The sequence below is a fragment of the Strongylocentrotus purpuratus genome, unplaced genomic scaffold (genome assembly GCF_000002235.5).
Source record: "Strongylocentrotus purpuratus isolate Spur 01 unplaced genomic scaffold, Spur_5.0 spur5_scaffold_17, whole genome shotgun sequence".
Lineage (NCBI taxonomy): Eukaryota > Metazoa > Echinodermata > Echinoidea > Camarodonta > Strongylocentrotidae > Strongylocentrotus > Strongylocentrotus purpuratus.
The window spans coordinates 5,301,969-5,319,677 of record NW_022145602.1 but is presented as its reverse complement, the minus strand read 5'-3'; positions in this window follow the sequence as shown (position 1 = coordinate 5,319,677).

Sequence of the window (17,709 nt, the reverse complement as noted above, 5' to 3'; positions counted from 1 at the left end):
ATTATTATTATCATCTCTATCATCACCACTTTTATCACCTCTATCATTATTATTTAATTATTATTATCGTTATTATCATCAGCATCATTATCGTTATCATCATCATCATCATCATTATTGAAGTGTAAAGCAATTGAAGTAATTATTTGTAAGTCAATGCACATGAAACCGCATGAAATTGGTTATTACATATTCTATTTTTTTTTTTTTTTTTTTTTTGGAATCCCCCCTCCACCCATCCGCCTGGGCCGCGCAGAACCAGCCCCCTTGGAGTGTGGCTTTCGTACTAAAATACACGGATCACATGAGGATGAGATGTGAAGTCTTTTGTACGCATCGGACGTTTAGGCATGTTCAGTTGGCATGGTGAAGATTGACGGCATTTTCTAGCTGTTGTAATTATGAACGACGTCATGTTTCGGTTGTTATGATTATCAATGACAATACGATCTAAGACACTTGAAATATGAAGAGCAAAGCAAACATCATGAGCATTCATGAAGCTAAATTATGATACCATAAGCTTATTGTTGATTGAAGATAAAGAAGAGTTCAGATGATTTGATGGCATTGGCGGGTTGAGAAATAAATTGTCTGAAAGCTGTGAGGGGAAGGACACGCATGATTTACACCTGGACCCCGTCTTACAAAGAGTTTCGATTGATCCAAATCAACCGCAAGTCCTCCAATCAATCGTAAGTTTGCAGTCTCCTATCTCTTATGTACATAGTTACGATTGATATCAATCGCAAATAAGTTGCGATTGATATCAACTCTTTATAAGACGGGGCCCTTATTTGACTCGATTACAATGAATAGTGATTTTGCTTCAACGAAAAATGTTAAAACAAGTTAGCTATTAGGATAATTTTGCATGTAATTTTGTCTCACTGATATAACTGATGACGAAGACATTTAAATAATACTTTTTCCAGATTTTCCTTGAGTTTCAAGACATAACAACATATTCATACATGAGTATTGGTTCCTGAGTGGATTGGATTGGCTCGCTCTCCATCTCAATTTTCACGAGGTACATCTAGAAAATGAATGCAAGAACTCCATGATTCCCCTAACCACCAAGCCCCCCCCCCCGCAACAAAATCTTCCGTGATACCAATAGAGAAACATCATTGAAGAAGTAAAAACGCAGAACGCGATCCGATATCATACTCTAGATTCATTCACGTTCCATGTCACCTGTGCATATTTGTCTTCAGAAAGATAATATTTGACTCAAACACTGTGCAGATGTCCTGAATATAATGCCCTGTTGGTCACCCATAGAAGTGTATTCATACTATATTGGTACAAGGGTAAATAGAATTGTGAGAATATTATTACGCAAATCTGTCAACAGCTCTTTACCCTGTCTTATGTCAACTCTGAACAATAATTTCCCTCGTACATGTTATAGAACACACATATATTTCCAAAAGAGAGGCCAGCAGTGTGTGACTTTGATTTAAGCTACGCAACTAATATCATCTCTTTCTCTTTGGCATTATATTGCATATGATTGAAATAAGTATACATAACAATCAAAGGGTTTATTGATAGTGCCCAAAGCATGTTTAGTAAAAATAGAATAACATTCTCTCGAAAAAATTCCTGCTATCTTTTCTTTCTTTTAAGTAGTAATAGCGTAATACTAAAAATGGATATTGAGCGGTGTATTTGGCTAGCCTACATTAATTATCAGATACGAATAATTATATATGTAAATGAAGATGATTATATTCGAAGGCATGAAACAATATAGGGATGATGTTTCATTTATGCAGTTGCTTCGTTTTCATTCAGGGGATGGTTGGGGTCTGATTGTGTTTCTCAATCTCGATTGACTAATTTTTTATCTTTGGGGGTACTCATTAATTTAGCAGGTAATTATAACCAGTTGGTCAACAGCGGAAAATTTCAGAAGCGTACCGACATTCATATAATATTCAAATAAATTTAATAATAGAAATAATGGCTAATTAATGTTAACAACCTTATTATATTCTGTACAGTGATACCCCTTCTCCCCCATCTACCGTGTAGCAATCAATGTACAAAGAAGGATGTATATGGGACTACACAAACATGTGGCATGAAAATGAGACCCATTTTTTAAAGATGTTACATGTCATATTTAGAACATGAAGGCATTTGAAGGGCCATGCTTTTCAGGGAACATTTTGTATCTGATGTTCTTCCACACTTACATAATAACAATGAAAACACTCACAACTTATTTGTCACCTCTTCCCAGAATTCGACCTTCTCTTTAACCACAAGCAAACAAATTGACACAAATTGTTCTTACTCTCATCCCCCGCTCTTTAGAGTAAAATAATATAATTCCTACTAATGGCTTTCATAATGATTAAACCGAATACCTACGTGCATTATTAGGTAAATTTACAAAAAGGTCAGCGTCCGTTTACTGATTACGGGTTATTATGATTGGCAATAGTCACCCCGGTACGAACGCCAAACACAATTGACAAATCATTTGCTTCTCAAAGTCGAATTCAATGCGAGTGTGAATCGCTGTAGGTAATAAAAAGAATGTCATTAAATTAAACCTGGTACCATTTATTATGTAGGCCTAGTTGATTGATTGACAGCTGTAAAGAATTACACACCAAAATATGTATGTCCTGTTAGGGTACTTGTTTAATTGCCTCGATTGTATATTTGCAATAATCCATAGTCATAACCAATCCAACCAAATAAAGAGGAGCGTTAATTTCCCCCAAAGGAATTCGGGGGAGGGGGGGGGGGGGGTGTGGTGGTCATCAACAACCAGAATTAACATAGCACCTGCAGTAGACACTTCAAGCCCCGTCTTATAAAGAGTTACGATTGATTTGGATCAATCGTCGATCCTCCAAACAAATCGCAAGTATGCAGTCTCCTATCTTTATGTGATGAACATAGTTGCGATTTAGTAGACGGACCCCAGGAGTTTATTCTGATATTATTCGGGGGGCATTGATGCCTATAATGACGGATCCAAGAATTTGTGAACGGGGGTATAGCTAGTAAGATTGGATGGTTCCGTGCCCTCTATCCAAGTGCCCACGACACCCCTACCCCTCCCCCACCCCCTTACCTGGCTTACCTGGCTTACATGGATCCGCCACTGGTCTACACATATAGTAATCAAGATATTTAACCCCGCGTAAAATAAATATAATTAGGGCGCTATTGTTTTAAATAGTACTTTCGATGAGCAGCCATATGTTAAAAGAATTCATTAGGAATCGGAAAATCAATCTCGCAAACTTGCACTTTTCTGGTTATACGTTAAAGGTAAAGACCAGTTATGGTCATGCGATTGCATTGTGAAAGAAACGTTGTGGAATCGATCAGAAAAGGTTGATCATCTAGCATCTAGCATCTGCAAGGTTCTGGAATCATCAAAATGATAAGAAATTTGGCCCATTCTTCGTAAAGTTACAAGCACTATACACAGAAAGATGTATATGGGACTACCCTATATCTCTCACAGACCATGAGAGAAACAAATTTACCAAATATATGAATTAGTAGGCGGTTTCCCGGCAAATTTTTTATCATCATGTATTAGTCAAAACATATTCTTTCACATGATTGGTAATGAGAGCTTCCATTTCATTTTTTGAAATTGGGGCGTTTCCAATACTGGCCTTTACCTTTAACTGCAACGTCTAGTATAGTGTGAATATTAACAAACAATATTGTGCACTCAATCTTCATGCCCTTATTACCCCACCCTTTCTTCCTCTAATGGACCAATTATCATTTACAATAAATGCATCTTCCATTACCTAAATGATTAGTTAATGATATTCTCGAGAATTTGTATTGGAAAATTACGATTCGAGCTTTGATCAAATTGTCATTAGAATTTGTTGGAAGGGGTGGACTGGCCATGTGAAGTTTGGGGGTGTTTCCCAAGGGTCTTTCGAAATTTTGGTAAGCGAGCTCGTCAATTGCTGGTATGATTGCCGGTCGGTATTTTATACTGACATAATGATACTAATAATAATAATAATAATAACGCCATGGTACTGCAAGGTTCTGGAATCATCAAAATGATAACGAAATTTGGCCCAGTCTTGGTTGTATATGGGACTACACGAACATGTGACATAAAAGTCCGTTCCGATTTGTATGCTGTTACATGCTATATTCAGAATATTAAGGCATTTGAAGAGCCATGCTTTTCAGCTAGAGAACATTTTTTATCTCACGTTTTTCCACACGTGCTTAATAACAATGATAGCTCACAAATTATTTGTCTTCTCTTCCCAGAATTTAACTTCTCTTTAATGGCAGCGGCTGACTTAGAATTTTCGAATGAGGATGCGCAGAGTGCCGTAGGCTTTCACATCGGAAACCGAATCCTTACCTTTTCTGAATGCAAATTAAAGGATTGTTAATGTTTACCAATGAACATAGGCGGGGAGGGACTGAAGTTGCCTGGGGAATTTCGATATATAACCTGCCCTATCAACCTAGGCCTATAGCGCCTTGAGCACAACCTTTTCTGATCGATTACACACCCTTTCTTTCACAATTGCAATCGCATGACCAGAACTCAACTTTATCTTTAAGTGCGTGTCCCCTTTAGTAATGGCTGGTTGATGCAATAAACAAAAACAAAATTGCTTTTAAGATATCTAACCCGACGTTCAATTTAAGTCCACGTATGAGGTTAATCATGCCGAAGTATCCAAAGTGTAGGTTTCCCCAATGTGAAGGTTACTTTAGGGAAATGCCTATTTAATAATGTATTGAAGCTCATCAGTTTCACGGAAATGATAGCTCCCCAGGCGTGTGCAACTGCTCACTTCTTTTTTTGAGATAATGACAAAAAGTAATTGCTTCCCTTTTTCTTGCATTGATAATAGCATTGGAATACCGTTTATGATTGTCTTTAGGGGTAATTTGAATCATGCTAGATTGAGGATAAAAAGAGCCTAGTTTTCTCAAGGTGGATAGACAGAGATCGTTTGAAACTTAATTTGCGAAATATGTTATGCTACGGTCACAAAGGTTCGTACGAACGATAATTTCGTACGAATCTCCCTGTTTTTCCATTGTCTTCCCGAATTTCCATTGTCTGAAAATCGTTCGTACGGCGTTCGTAGCAGTTCGTAATGGCATTTGTGACCGAGGCTTTACTTTCCCTAGGCAGCCCAAAGAAGTCAACCTTGGTACAAAGACCATCAAAGGTCAAATTGAAAAGCAAAATTGAAACAAATACCTACATACAAAACCAATCTCAAAAACCTGTTTCTTTATTAAGTTACATTACTCATTCCTCCTCAAACACTATACTTTATATACGTATTTTATATACTTTTACTCTATAATGTTTGATATTTACATTATCTTGTTTATTTCACGGACTCGCTGACTCAGCAATATTTTTGACTGAATGTCGGTACTGGCTAGATTTACCGTGAATAATTCAATTCATGTCTAATTCATAAATGGTACCAAAAATATGTTCCTATTTTTATACATCTAGAGCATTTTATTAGGTTAATGGAAACATTTTTCTCTCGCACCAATTATTTTCCCTATGCCTCGAGTCTCAAATGTGTCCAATTTTTTTTGTATAGGGCTCTTAGTTGTATTGTACACATGCAGCCTTGGCTGACATCATTGCTGTATCTGTCTACGACATGTAAACATGTGGGGGGGGGGGGGGGGGGGGGGGGGGGGGGGGGGGGTAAGAGGACAGTTTTTTTTCTTTTTCTTTTTGGTCTCGAAATTTGAAATTTAACATTTTGCTTCGTTGGGGGGGGGGGGGGTAGGTCCCTTTTTTAGGTCAGCCATGGGAATATATATATATATTTTTTTTTTCATAATAAAAAAAAAAGGGGGGAGGGGGGGGTTTTAGGGGGGTTAATACACATAAATATACCGTACGCGTCTGGTTGTAGGATAAATACAAGGACATTTCCGCAATGACGTCAAAATAATGCGTCATCAAGCCACGTGACCGTTTTACCTTTTTTCGAGGGGCGTAGCACAGCAAGCGTGAGATCTGTGAAAAATAGATGGTTATTATCATTTTTTGTCAATTTAGAGATTTTCTGAAAAATCAGAGGCTGGAATATTAATAAGTAGAGGTGTATTCATGTTTTAAAAGGCTATTAGTTGGGTCAGAGTGGCCCTTTAATTAAATGGTAATTAATCTAAACGTTGATTAAGCTGTCAGCATGATTGAATGTGTCTCCCTTTCGTTGTCTGTCTGCATTGTTCGTCATCTATACACCCGTTTTCTCATTCTACTTTTATCTTTTCGATCAATTCTTATTTATACATACACATGTCCATTTTAATTCTATTTCATTCAATCTCATATCTTCTTGGTCATTTATCTCACATGCATGTCACTTTGTTTGTTGGTAGTGAAGGCTTCTTATAAAGCGCACATGTCCAGCATTATTATCGCCCCTAAATACTGTATAGCTGACGGCCGAACATGACAGCGATCAGGCTTTATGGGTAGCCATTTACATCTAGGTAGAGAGGGACAAATGTGGTTCAGTGTCTTGCCAATGGACGTTAGTGCCTGGCTGGGATTCGAACCCTCAACCCTTGGATTAAGAGTCAAACGAATGAACCACCATGTACCACTACACCTCCACAATCTTCAATTCGAATCTTCTCTATTTTAACCCCCACCGTCTGTTTAATAATTGTCGAATTATCTCCCCTCTGCCACGTGTCTACCGTGCCTTGATAGCATCTCTCTCTTTCGGATTTCGATCTTGTCTCATATATTTTTTCTCTTGTCATCGTTCTCTTGATGTATTCCTCTCTCTCCACCCCCGCCCCCCCCCCCCCCCACTGCCTCCGCCCCTTCTCTTTCTCGGTCTCGATCTCTCCCTCCCAGCATCCCCTCTCTTTCTCCTGCCAATCTCCCCCCCCCCCCCCCTCCTCACCCCACGCCTCTCTTTCTCTCTTCTCCCTCTCTCTCTCCCTCTCTCCCCTCTCTCTCCCCCTCTCTCCCCTAAATCTCTACGACTCGAAAATGAGAGTTCTTTCGTCATGATCGCGATGCAAGAGAGCATACCGAAATATACCACTCAGGTCACAATTATGAAGATGGGGAGGGGTTGATGATGATGATGATGATGATGATAGTGGTAATTTATGATGATGATGATGGTGATATCAATGATGGGGTGGTGATGATAGTGATGATGATGTAATTTATGATGATGAGGATGATGGTGGTATTAATGATGATGACGATGATGATGATGAAGATGATGATGAGAAGGTGGAGGAGGAGGAGGAGGATGGATTCTTGTATACGGCCGCCCATGCTGCTTACAGACTCTCTAAAATTTCTTATAAAATATACCGTTATTCGTCCATTCGTCCCTGTGTCAATTAATTTCTAATAAACAAAATTTACACATAACAATGGTTTGCTCTGATGTACTTTAAGTGGAGTTAAACGACGGTGTCTGGACAAACATTTTACTCTTCGGGAAATCTCTGGGATTGATAAATCAATATCACTTATAATAGCGGTAATTAAATGTAACGCTTACGTAATCCCTATACCAACTCGCATGTATATTTAGCATTCAGCATTGACGAAATTAATAGCTACTTCGAGTCACCCCCCCCCCCCCCCCGTTTCACCCTCATTATTGTTTCTCTTTCTCTTTCTCTTTCTCTCTCCCACTTCCTTCCCTTTCTCTCTCCCTAACTCTATTTGTATCTCCCTTTCTGTCTCTCTTTCTCATCCTCTCTCTCTCTCTCTCTTTCTCTTTCTCTCTCTCTATCTCTCTGCCCTTTGCCTCGTTTGCCCCTTCCACGTTCTACACTGTATCTCAATAGGGATGTCTCTGTGTTCTATTTTTTCCATCTGTCTTTTGTCTATACTTTTCTATAAAAATCTTTTCTATCTCCTTATCTTTCTCTCTGTCACTTTTCTCATTTCTCGTTTTCTCTCCCACTATCTGTTTCTCCTCTATCTAATAATTTTTCTCCTACGTTTATGAATGAATTCATTTTACAATTCATGTAGATTTTCCACAAATTCTCGTTTCTTATCCACTTTCTCCCATTCTCTTTCGCTCACACGCGCGCCCCCCCCCCCTCTCTCCCTCTCTCTCTCTCTTTCTCTCTATCTCTCTATCTCTTTCTCTTTCCTCTCGTTCCCCACCCTCTCCTAAGCCTATTTCTCTTCCTGTCTTAGCTTAATTCTTTCCTTCTTTGTTTCATTTTAATAACTCTACTAGCGCATCTCCCATCTCTCTGATTTCATCTCTCCTATACAAACTAAAGTAACATCTGAACCATTAGCAAATAACAAGCCCTTTCAAAGTACGCCTACTTCTGTTGACCACATCATCTCGAATATCTGTACCATCTGAAAGTCGATTCTAACCATACACGGTCAATGTTCAGCCATTAATATCTCGTTGAAAATAGTCTCATGATCGAAATAATGTCTAGGATCAGTTCCGATACAAACATTAACGCTTTCCTGCCTTGACAAAAAGAAATACTGTCATATTGCACAAGACGGTGTCACCTTTCCTCTCTAAAATACAGAAGGAAAAAAAAAAACTTTTCAAAGAGGCAAATATTATATTTCCTCCATACAATATAAAGCTTTAATTATATATATATAGTTACGACAACCTCCAAGTAGGGTTGTCTATGAATTTGATTACAAGTGACATATACAACATGCTTTGTCGACAAACTCGACATGTTAATGGAATGATCGATTACGTTGCCATGGTGATATAATCATGTTAAAGGATGACAAACCGATAAACCCAGAAATCAATATGTCATATTGTATCATTATATAGTTAATAAATACAAGTTCATGTGCGATACTTAATTTAGATTCTACTTCTTTTAATTACGAATATAAGGCTCGTCTACGTCTACAGTCAAATGGTTACGTGACATGAATAATGCATCAAAGGAAAATAGAAAAAGTCGCCACTGTTTACAGGTGGCCTCTCTAGACAGGTTCTATTTTCATCAGAGAGAGGGAAAGGAAGAGAGAAAGAGAGAGAAAGAGAGAGAGAGAGAGAATGAGAAAGAGAGACAGAAAGGGAGATACAAATAGAGTTAGGGAGAGAGAAAGGGAAGGAAGTGGGAGAGAGAAAGAGAAAGAGAGAGAGAGAGAGAGAGAGAGAGAGAGAGAGAGAGAGAGAGGGGGAGGGGTAAGTTATAGAGAGGTGGCCTCGGGAGGGGGGGGGGGGGGGGGGGGGGGGGGGGGGGGGGGAGGTTTACTATACGTATAACAAGCAAATGTTACATGTGGGTAAAAAAAATGAGTCATATATCACGCATGACCATATATGAAAACCATAACTCTACAACGACCCGGCTACATCGGCAATAATTTATCGTTTTTATTCCTTTTTGTAATCCCAATCGAAAGCTTATCTGCTGCCTCCAAGAAGGCCGTAACTGCCACTGACAATACAGCCCTCTAACGTCCTTCTAGCCGACAGCCTTATGACATACTGTCACTGTTTTTTTCTTTCAGGTGATAAGCTTATCAAAATTTTAAAGATGTATGCATTATTTAACAGAAAACAGGACGACACCAATTTCCTTAATTTGTGTGACACCTGCCATCCATGGCCGTTTACATTTAGAGACCAAGGTACCGTTTAACAAAACCGTCGTTAGTGACAATCCATTGAAACATGTGTTAGTCGTAATGCACGCGTATTGATGACGTTAATGGAATGAAAGCAAACTTGTACTAATGACGATTTCGTGAGACGCTGCCCAAGGTACCGTTTTACAAAACCGTCGTAACTACAAGTTCACGGACAATACATTGAACACCGCCATGCACGTGTATCGATGACGTTAATGGAATGAGGGCGAACTTGTACTTAGTACTGTTTAGTGAAAGGGTGCCAAGAATTTTTGTTTACTTTTAAATGGAAAAGCTTCATTAATTGATGATGCTATATTGATAAAGTATTTATCATTTTATGGACAATCTGTCATTTTCCCCGGCGACAGTTCTGTAACAGGGTTAACTTTCTTAATTCTTGTTTTTTGTTTTGTCAAAGGTATAGGATCAGGGTTAGGGTTGCAAGCAATAGGCCATTTTTGTGATGTAATCAAATTCAATGCATAGATATTTGTAAAGTGCCTCATTTCAAATTATTTTTCCACCTGTTACAAACAAGTGTTTTTCAATAGTCAGAATGCAAATTGCATACATTTACGTGTTGTTAGGTAGGACATGCTATAATTTTGACCTACCTAGCAACAACTAATGAATGCAATTCACATTCTGACTTTTACAATGATTTATACAATGATTTGCCTTGAAGCACTTGAAAAAATGATTTATGCATGAAAGTTGATGACATTACGCATTCTGACTATTGAAATGCATTTATTCGTAATATGTGAATTCAATGATTACTTTGTATTGAGGCACTTAAAGATTTATTCATGCATTAAAGTTGATTACATTACGAAAATGGAATATTGGGTATGGGCTTAAGGGTGGGGGTTATAGCTAGAGCTGGATATATTTGTGTCCAGAGTTGAAATTGAGAATAGACCTGTTTACGAATTTCATACATTTCTGTTGTAAATAAAAATTTCTTTTGACAGCTAAAGAAAAGCTGTCAGAGGCTTGCCTGATGTAGTAACAACTGAAAAGTGGATCCCAACCATAGATTGGGTTTAAGGGGCGTTCACACCTACAGAAAAAAGAAGTGAGATTTAAAAATCGATTTCGCATCGCGATCCGATTGGCAGTAAGTCTTGCGATTTTTCAGAATAATCACGATAGTTGCCGGGCGCTGTAGGTGTGAATGGTCGCAAAAACAAAAGCAAATTCTTTGCATCGCGATCCAATTCGCACGAAATTGACATGTGTAAACGGTCCCCCCCCCCCAAAAAAAAACACTATTGCATCGCGATCCAATTCGCATTAATTGTAATGTGCGGATGGGCCTACTGTCAATTCAGGTGAATGAAATGGCTGATATTAAACCAGAGGTCAGGGAAAGAAAGAAGCATTTATGGAAATCAGCAGTAAATAGGTCTACTCGATGAGCGATGAGCAATTGCATTAATAATTCACCATAGATCAGGTGCGCATAATTACAGGCCCATATAGCCCTTGCTTCGTTAATAATAATACAAATAATAATATTATAGGTTTATAAAGCGCTATATGTCTATATCACTGTACAGACAATCTTGTTGCCCCCGGTAATCCGATTCAGGCCTGCCCGCACACATTCTCCACTCCATGGGAAGTAGTCCAAACCGGGTACCGTTTCACATGATTGGTGTCCTATCTTGACTGTATAATGTCAATAATATAATACTATATTTTCTATCAGGTCTTGCCTACCTGAGTTTATTCGTTGTGGTGTCCCTTTTTCAAAGGGGACCTATAGCTTGTTGTTGTTGTTGTTGCTTTTGGTTTTTATGGCGTTTTCCATCGTCGTTTGATGATTTTCGCCAGGCAATGTGAGAGGGCGTAGTTTCGCTGGTCCTCTCTTCGTATTTTTGCTCTGTTGGATCGACGATAGCTGTGGCGTTTTGTTTTTGAAAATCAATAATGTCAGTGAAATTTACAAGCTCTGCTTCTTTTATAGGTTCCTCCAGTTTTTCTCAAATTATGATGTAATTAAGATTGATTTATTTTTCACAATTCTTTCATAATGATGTATAATGTATATTATACTCGTGGTCAAATGGTTTAAGGCGCTTGACTGTAAATGCGAAGGTCGAGGGTTCGAATCCCGACACGGCACTAATGTCCTTTGGCAAGATATTTATCTGCACTTGCTACACTCCACCCAGGTGTTAAATGGGTACCCGGTAGGATGCGAACGTTCATGTGGTTGGACGAGCAAGAGTGCGCTTGTAAAATGGCGACTGGCTGGAATGCTCCCCAGGGAGTGGAAAATGTGCACACATTGCGTGCGGGTAAGCCTGAATCCGATGACCGGGGTAATAATATATCTGTAAAGCGCTTAGGCACATCGTTAGGTCGGTGTATTGAGCGCTATATAAAAAACGGAGTATTATTATTATTATTATTATTATTAAAGAAGTATGCATCATTTAATAATTGCGACTGTTTATTTTTGTACCGATTTTGGTAATGCGCTGTTTTGTTTTGTTTATGTTTTATTATAGATGTATATGATATGAGAAAGTGGAAAATAGATTTGGAACTTGACTCTTGAACCTTGAAAGGGGTGACGTTAGCGGAGTCGAAAATATCTTCCAAATTGGCATACTTGTTATTAATATTAAATGACCAATCCCTCATCCAAATTACAACATTTGGAATGAGAAATTTCGTTTTCCTCATGTAATAGACGTTTTAAGTGGGTGATCATTTTTTGGGGTAATCATTTCATCAATTTGGTGCGTTCTGTTGTGGAATGAAGTATAAAGTGGTTCAGACTTTGATGAATATCTTTTAATTCGCTGGTAATTATAGCACTTAGTATAATATTGGGCATGAGTTATTCAGACGCTGAAGATGGGAGACAAAAGATGGATTACATTTAGTTCGTTAGGCAGTCCTCTAATAGGCTTATTAGGGACTTTTAGATTGAATGGACGAGAACACGACGAACGCCGACTGATCATGCGTGTCAACGTACTTAACTGCCCATGTTGGCTACAATTAGAAATCTTTTAGATTGCACTCGACGATATGCATGCAGGAAGTAACACAATAAACATCACGGACAAAGAAAGAGGACAAAATATACAGTTCCTCATTCTACCCTCAACAAAAGAACATCCCTTCACTGCTAATATGTAAATATGTGTAGAACAGGTGAATATGCATGTGACACCTGTTCTACACATTTTTACATAATAACAGGAAAAGGGATGTTCCTTTGTCTACCTGATGAACTGTATATTTTATGCGCACGCGGCATACTAGTACCTTTCAGCATGTAAAGGCGCTATATAAATGTCAATATGTATGCATGTACTAGATTTAGGAAAATCAAGGTTGACGCATTCTCGATCGCCGACTGAGACGACATAACGCATGCGCAGTGCTTTAAAATGACGTCACACGTTGCAGTCAAAGCTGTCGACGTGCAAATCTAAAAGTCCCTATTACCAGGGGCAGTGATCCCGGAAAACGAGTGATGCGCCTCTCACAAAAAAAATGTACAAGTGGCTTTGCCCCCCCCCCCCCTAACAAAAAAGGAGAAAAGTCACCTAAGTAAAAATTGGAAACTATAAATTAAAAGATGTTATTGCAGACCCTTGTTTACTCGGTCGAGTTATAATTCCTCCCACACCAATTCTTCTTTCAATTCCCCAAAATAAAAAACAAACGAAAAATGAAACAACAAACAAAATGAGAAAACAACAACAAAATAGCTGCCAAGAACATTAATAATTTAACGATTTGTCGCAAAGGGTCAAAGCAATTTTAAAATTCTGCTAGCCCTCGAGTTAATTTATCACGTTAATTCACCCTTTTACATAAGGCACTGAGCACCGAAGGGGTTGATTAATTAAACAACCAATTACACCAGGCTAACGTAGTGATACTAAATTGTATTTATATTGCTAATTATAGAAGGAGACCGCACTAAAGAGGCGATGGCGGGTATTTCAATATTCGAGATGAATGCATCTATTAAGGCTAGTAAAGTTTTAGAAAGGGGTTTTCTGAAAGACCCTGAAACGTGCTGTTATTAATGATTGTATACTCTATATAACAAATCCCACCCCTTCCCCCACTCAGTGTTATAAGGGAACGCGTATGCATGTTCCCTCTTTTTGAAAGCACCCCCGCCCCCTATCTCCGATGTGAAAGTCAAAGGCGGTGTCGCGCAAAAAAGTACCCCTTTGCCAGAGATTTTGGGAACACGCACGCGGTCCCTTCGACCCCGGAATAAGGGGGGGGGGGGGGAAAATAAAAACCACCTCTATCCCACACTACTTACCAATGGCGTAGCGTTATAGCCCATTGAATTAGGCGGTGCTGATATAAGGGGGCGGCATCGGTCTTACATAATGGATGGAATGTGATTAACACCAAATGAAGGGGGATATACAGGGGCTTGTCAACCTCTTTTTACTTCTCCTTCTACGCCATACTAATTTCTACCTCTCTCCCCTTTCCATTTCCCGTCATTTTCCGTCATTTGATTCGAGAGTTGATGCCCCCGTGCCTAAGTAGTTATTCACAACCAATCTCCGGTACATGGGTCTACAATTAAATACCATCAGTTTAATTCGTCCACTAATTTGCTTATGAGTCGCTAATACAACGATTAAAGGCAGTAGAATATCGGGCGTGGAGCGAATAAACCTACTTGGGTTCATATGGCTCCGTTTAGTCTCATTTCACAACGCCCCCTATCGTCAGAGCATGGTCAGATTCAGCAGCCTAACATGTATGAACTGGACGGCCCCTATGCGTCAAGATATAGATGTAATTTGCAACCTGCCCTCACAATGCTTGTTTGAGTCCCAGCAACTCATTATAATCGTGTTTTTATCTTAAAGGAAACCAAAACCTTCATACTAAGTTACTTTTATTGTAAAGTTTAAAAGATTTGAATAAAATCAGCAAAGGAATAAGGAAGTTAGAGCTGTTTGAAATGACTAGTCACTAGAGGGCGGTATTCAATTTGATGACATCATCTGTGAACAACTCTCCATGCCTTTTGTAAATAAAATTTCTCAACTTTGTTGTTTTCTTCGTATTTATTTGTGTTCTTGATCCAACTTCATAGCATGTGAAATAGAATATCATTTTGCATTCTATATCTTGCTTTCGGGGGAGTAGATTATCTCAATCACAAGATAGAAGGAAAAACATGAAATTTGATGTACAAAAGGCATGGAGAGTTGTCCACAGATGATGTCATCAAATTGAATACCGCCCTCTAGTGACTAGTCATTTCAAAAAGCTCTAGCTTCCTTATTCCTTGCCCGATTTTGTTCAAATTTTCACCAGTATTTTTCAAATATCTTAAACTTTACAATAAAAGTAACTTAGTATGAAGGTTTTGGTTTCCTTTAAGGCCTGTTCAGACATGGAGCAGTAAACGGTCGCATAAATTAAGTGGCGCTTTTTTCTTTTCTTTCTATCACATTTTACGTGTAAATAACTGACATCAAACAAAAAACAGGTGCGTATTCATCGAGCTCTGCGTTATAAAATACAGAAAGGAGAAGCGCATCGCACTTTATTACATCATTTTTATTTAAAAACAAAAACCGCCGTGGTTTTGGGCGCCATAGCTGAACGTGCCTTTAAGGCACTGACGAAGATTTCTCAATGGATGCTAAAATGGTTGGGGGCGCCTGATGCAATATAGTGATGTAGGGCTGAGACCCACAAGTGGTTTGTTCCGAGATAAGTGCATTTGTTGGCTATCGTTACAACAGTTAATACAGAGGGGGTGCCCCATCTAGCTATTTTGACAGTAACTCGATCAGATAAGGCTGGTTTTTTATGCGCCAGACCTGTTTTTCCCCCCAACTCCTTATGCATGTGTTGTGCTTTGCGCCCTCCATTCAGTTGCCAACTCCCATTTGTATGCAGATAGGCCTATAATAATTATGGGCCCCATATCATGTACATAATAATATTTTACGGGCGCCCTCTCCATTTCAAAGCCGAGGACCGCGAATGATTGCATTACAGGAGGATGTTACACAAAGTTAAGTCCAAAGTTGAACTTAAAAATTATGGAAAATATTTTGTATAAGTTAGTAAAAGGCATAAAATGTTGATTCAAATCATTCATATTTTCAATTATCATGGGAGATTTCATGTTCTTGACGTGGAATTTATGAGAAGTCTGAAATACTTGAATCTTGCTTTTGAATAAATTTTATTTTAATGCTACGAATGGCTCTCCATAATTTATAAGTCCAGCTTAGAGTCAAGTTCGACTTAGAATCTTTTTGAAACACCCCCCCCCAGGTCATTTATAATAAATCGGTACTGCGTGATATCTGGTCAAAATATTATATATAGATGTAAATCATGTTGATGAGTGAAAGCAGGAGGCATAGTGCAACCAGCCTACCTCCAAAAGAGGAAGTCTACCCCAATATAAGGTGGTTATAATAAAAACAGACAAATTAGAGGAAAACAAATATTTTATTAGTGAAAGTTTGAGCAAAAATCCAATTAGAAATATGAAATTTATGAATTTTTGAAGTTGTTATCAGTGAAACAAAAAGTTTGACACCACTGTAACGTACCTTGGGAAGTACCCCCGATTTGCTCTCTACAAAAAATCTATAAATGTTCATTTTCTAATGACGAAAGAGATTTATTTTCTAACGTGTTGCGAGGGAACCTCCGATTTGCTCTAATAAACTTTCATTTTCCTGTGACGGAAAGAGAGTTTCTAACGTGTAGCGAGGTACCCTCCGATTTTCTCTCTACAGAAAATCTAATAAGCTTTCATTTTCTTATGACGGAAGAGATTTGTTTTATACAGCGGTTTTTATAACAACATATTTGCAACAATTATGTTTGGAGTAAATTTATGATTATATCTAATGATACTTACATTTCTGAGTTTTTATTATTTTGTTTTAATTTTATGTCAACATTATGCAGTTAAAATAATGATTGTATTTGAAACGTTGTTATACATTTCACATGTGATTTGCTTTTTAATGTTAACAGGACCATGTTGAAAAACAGTACACCTGAACATATTATCCGGTATAAAGATGTTTTAATGAATAAATAAATAAATCAATAAAATGATTTGAAATTTCTTGATGCTTGAATGTACAGGAAAAATGGGAGGTAGTTCAATTGGCAAGGTAATTGTGTTTGATTGATTGCAACTTCAAAAAATGTAAAACTTTCTTATCGGTTTTCACTTAAACTTTCACTGACCTGTATCTCTCACTTTTCTGCTTCTATTAAAAGCAACTTATTGTCAGCGTAGACTTCCCCTTTAAAATCATCAAGTTGTCCGTTCATTCATACATAATGCAACCCTGCTCCACGGCGTCAATGCATGCTTCAACAGCCTCGTGAGGAACGGTCCCATCATGGACGTAACATCGTGACCGTATGGAACTACGGGATGAAAAGTAATCTTGAGAAGACGGAAATTAAGAATGCGTTCATGCGATTTCAATCAGGCCTAGTGCTGTTTGTGTCCAAGATTGGTGGCCTCGAATATGTAAATTTACGACAACCCCCCCCCCCCCAAAAAAAAAAAAAATGATGATGGGACTGGGTCAAAAATTTGATATTTGTCATTCTCGGTCAATTGCTATTTCTCCCAATGTTGACTCGTCAGTATTTACTTCTTCTTCTTCTTCTTCTTCTTTTCTTCTTCTTCTTCTCTTTTATCTCCTCCTCCTCCTCCTCCTCCTCCTTCTTCTTCTTCTTCTTCTTCTCCTTCTTCTTCTTCTTCTTCTTCTTCTTCTTCTTCTTCTTCTTCTTCTTCTTCTTCTTAGTTCTCTCAAGGAAACCTCTAAATTACTTAACACGCCGATTAAAGCAACACTCGAAATCATATAATTCATTGAAAATAATAGCCATTATTTTACCTTAAATAGTAGATGTTGTTTTACATTTTAAATATATTGGTCTTTGATAATTCTTATTTTATTGATCATTTAAAGACTCCCTCGGCTTGATTCCAATTTCATGCATTAATGCTCATTAAAATTAATCAATCGAAGTGCGATTTGTAAAATATTAATCGCGAT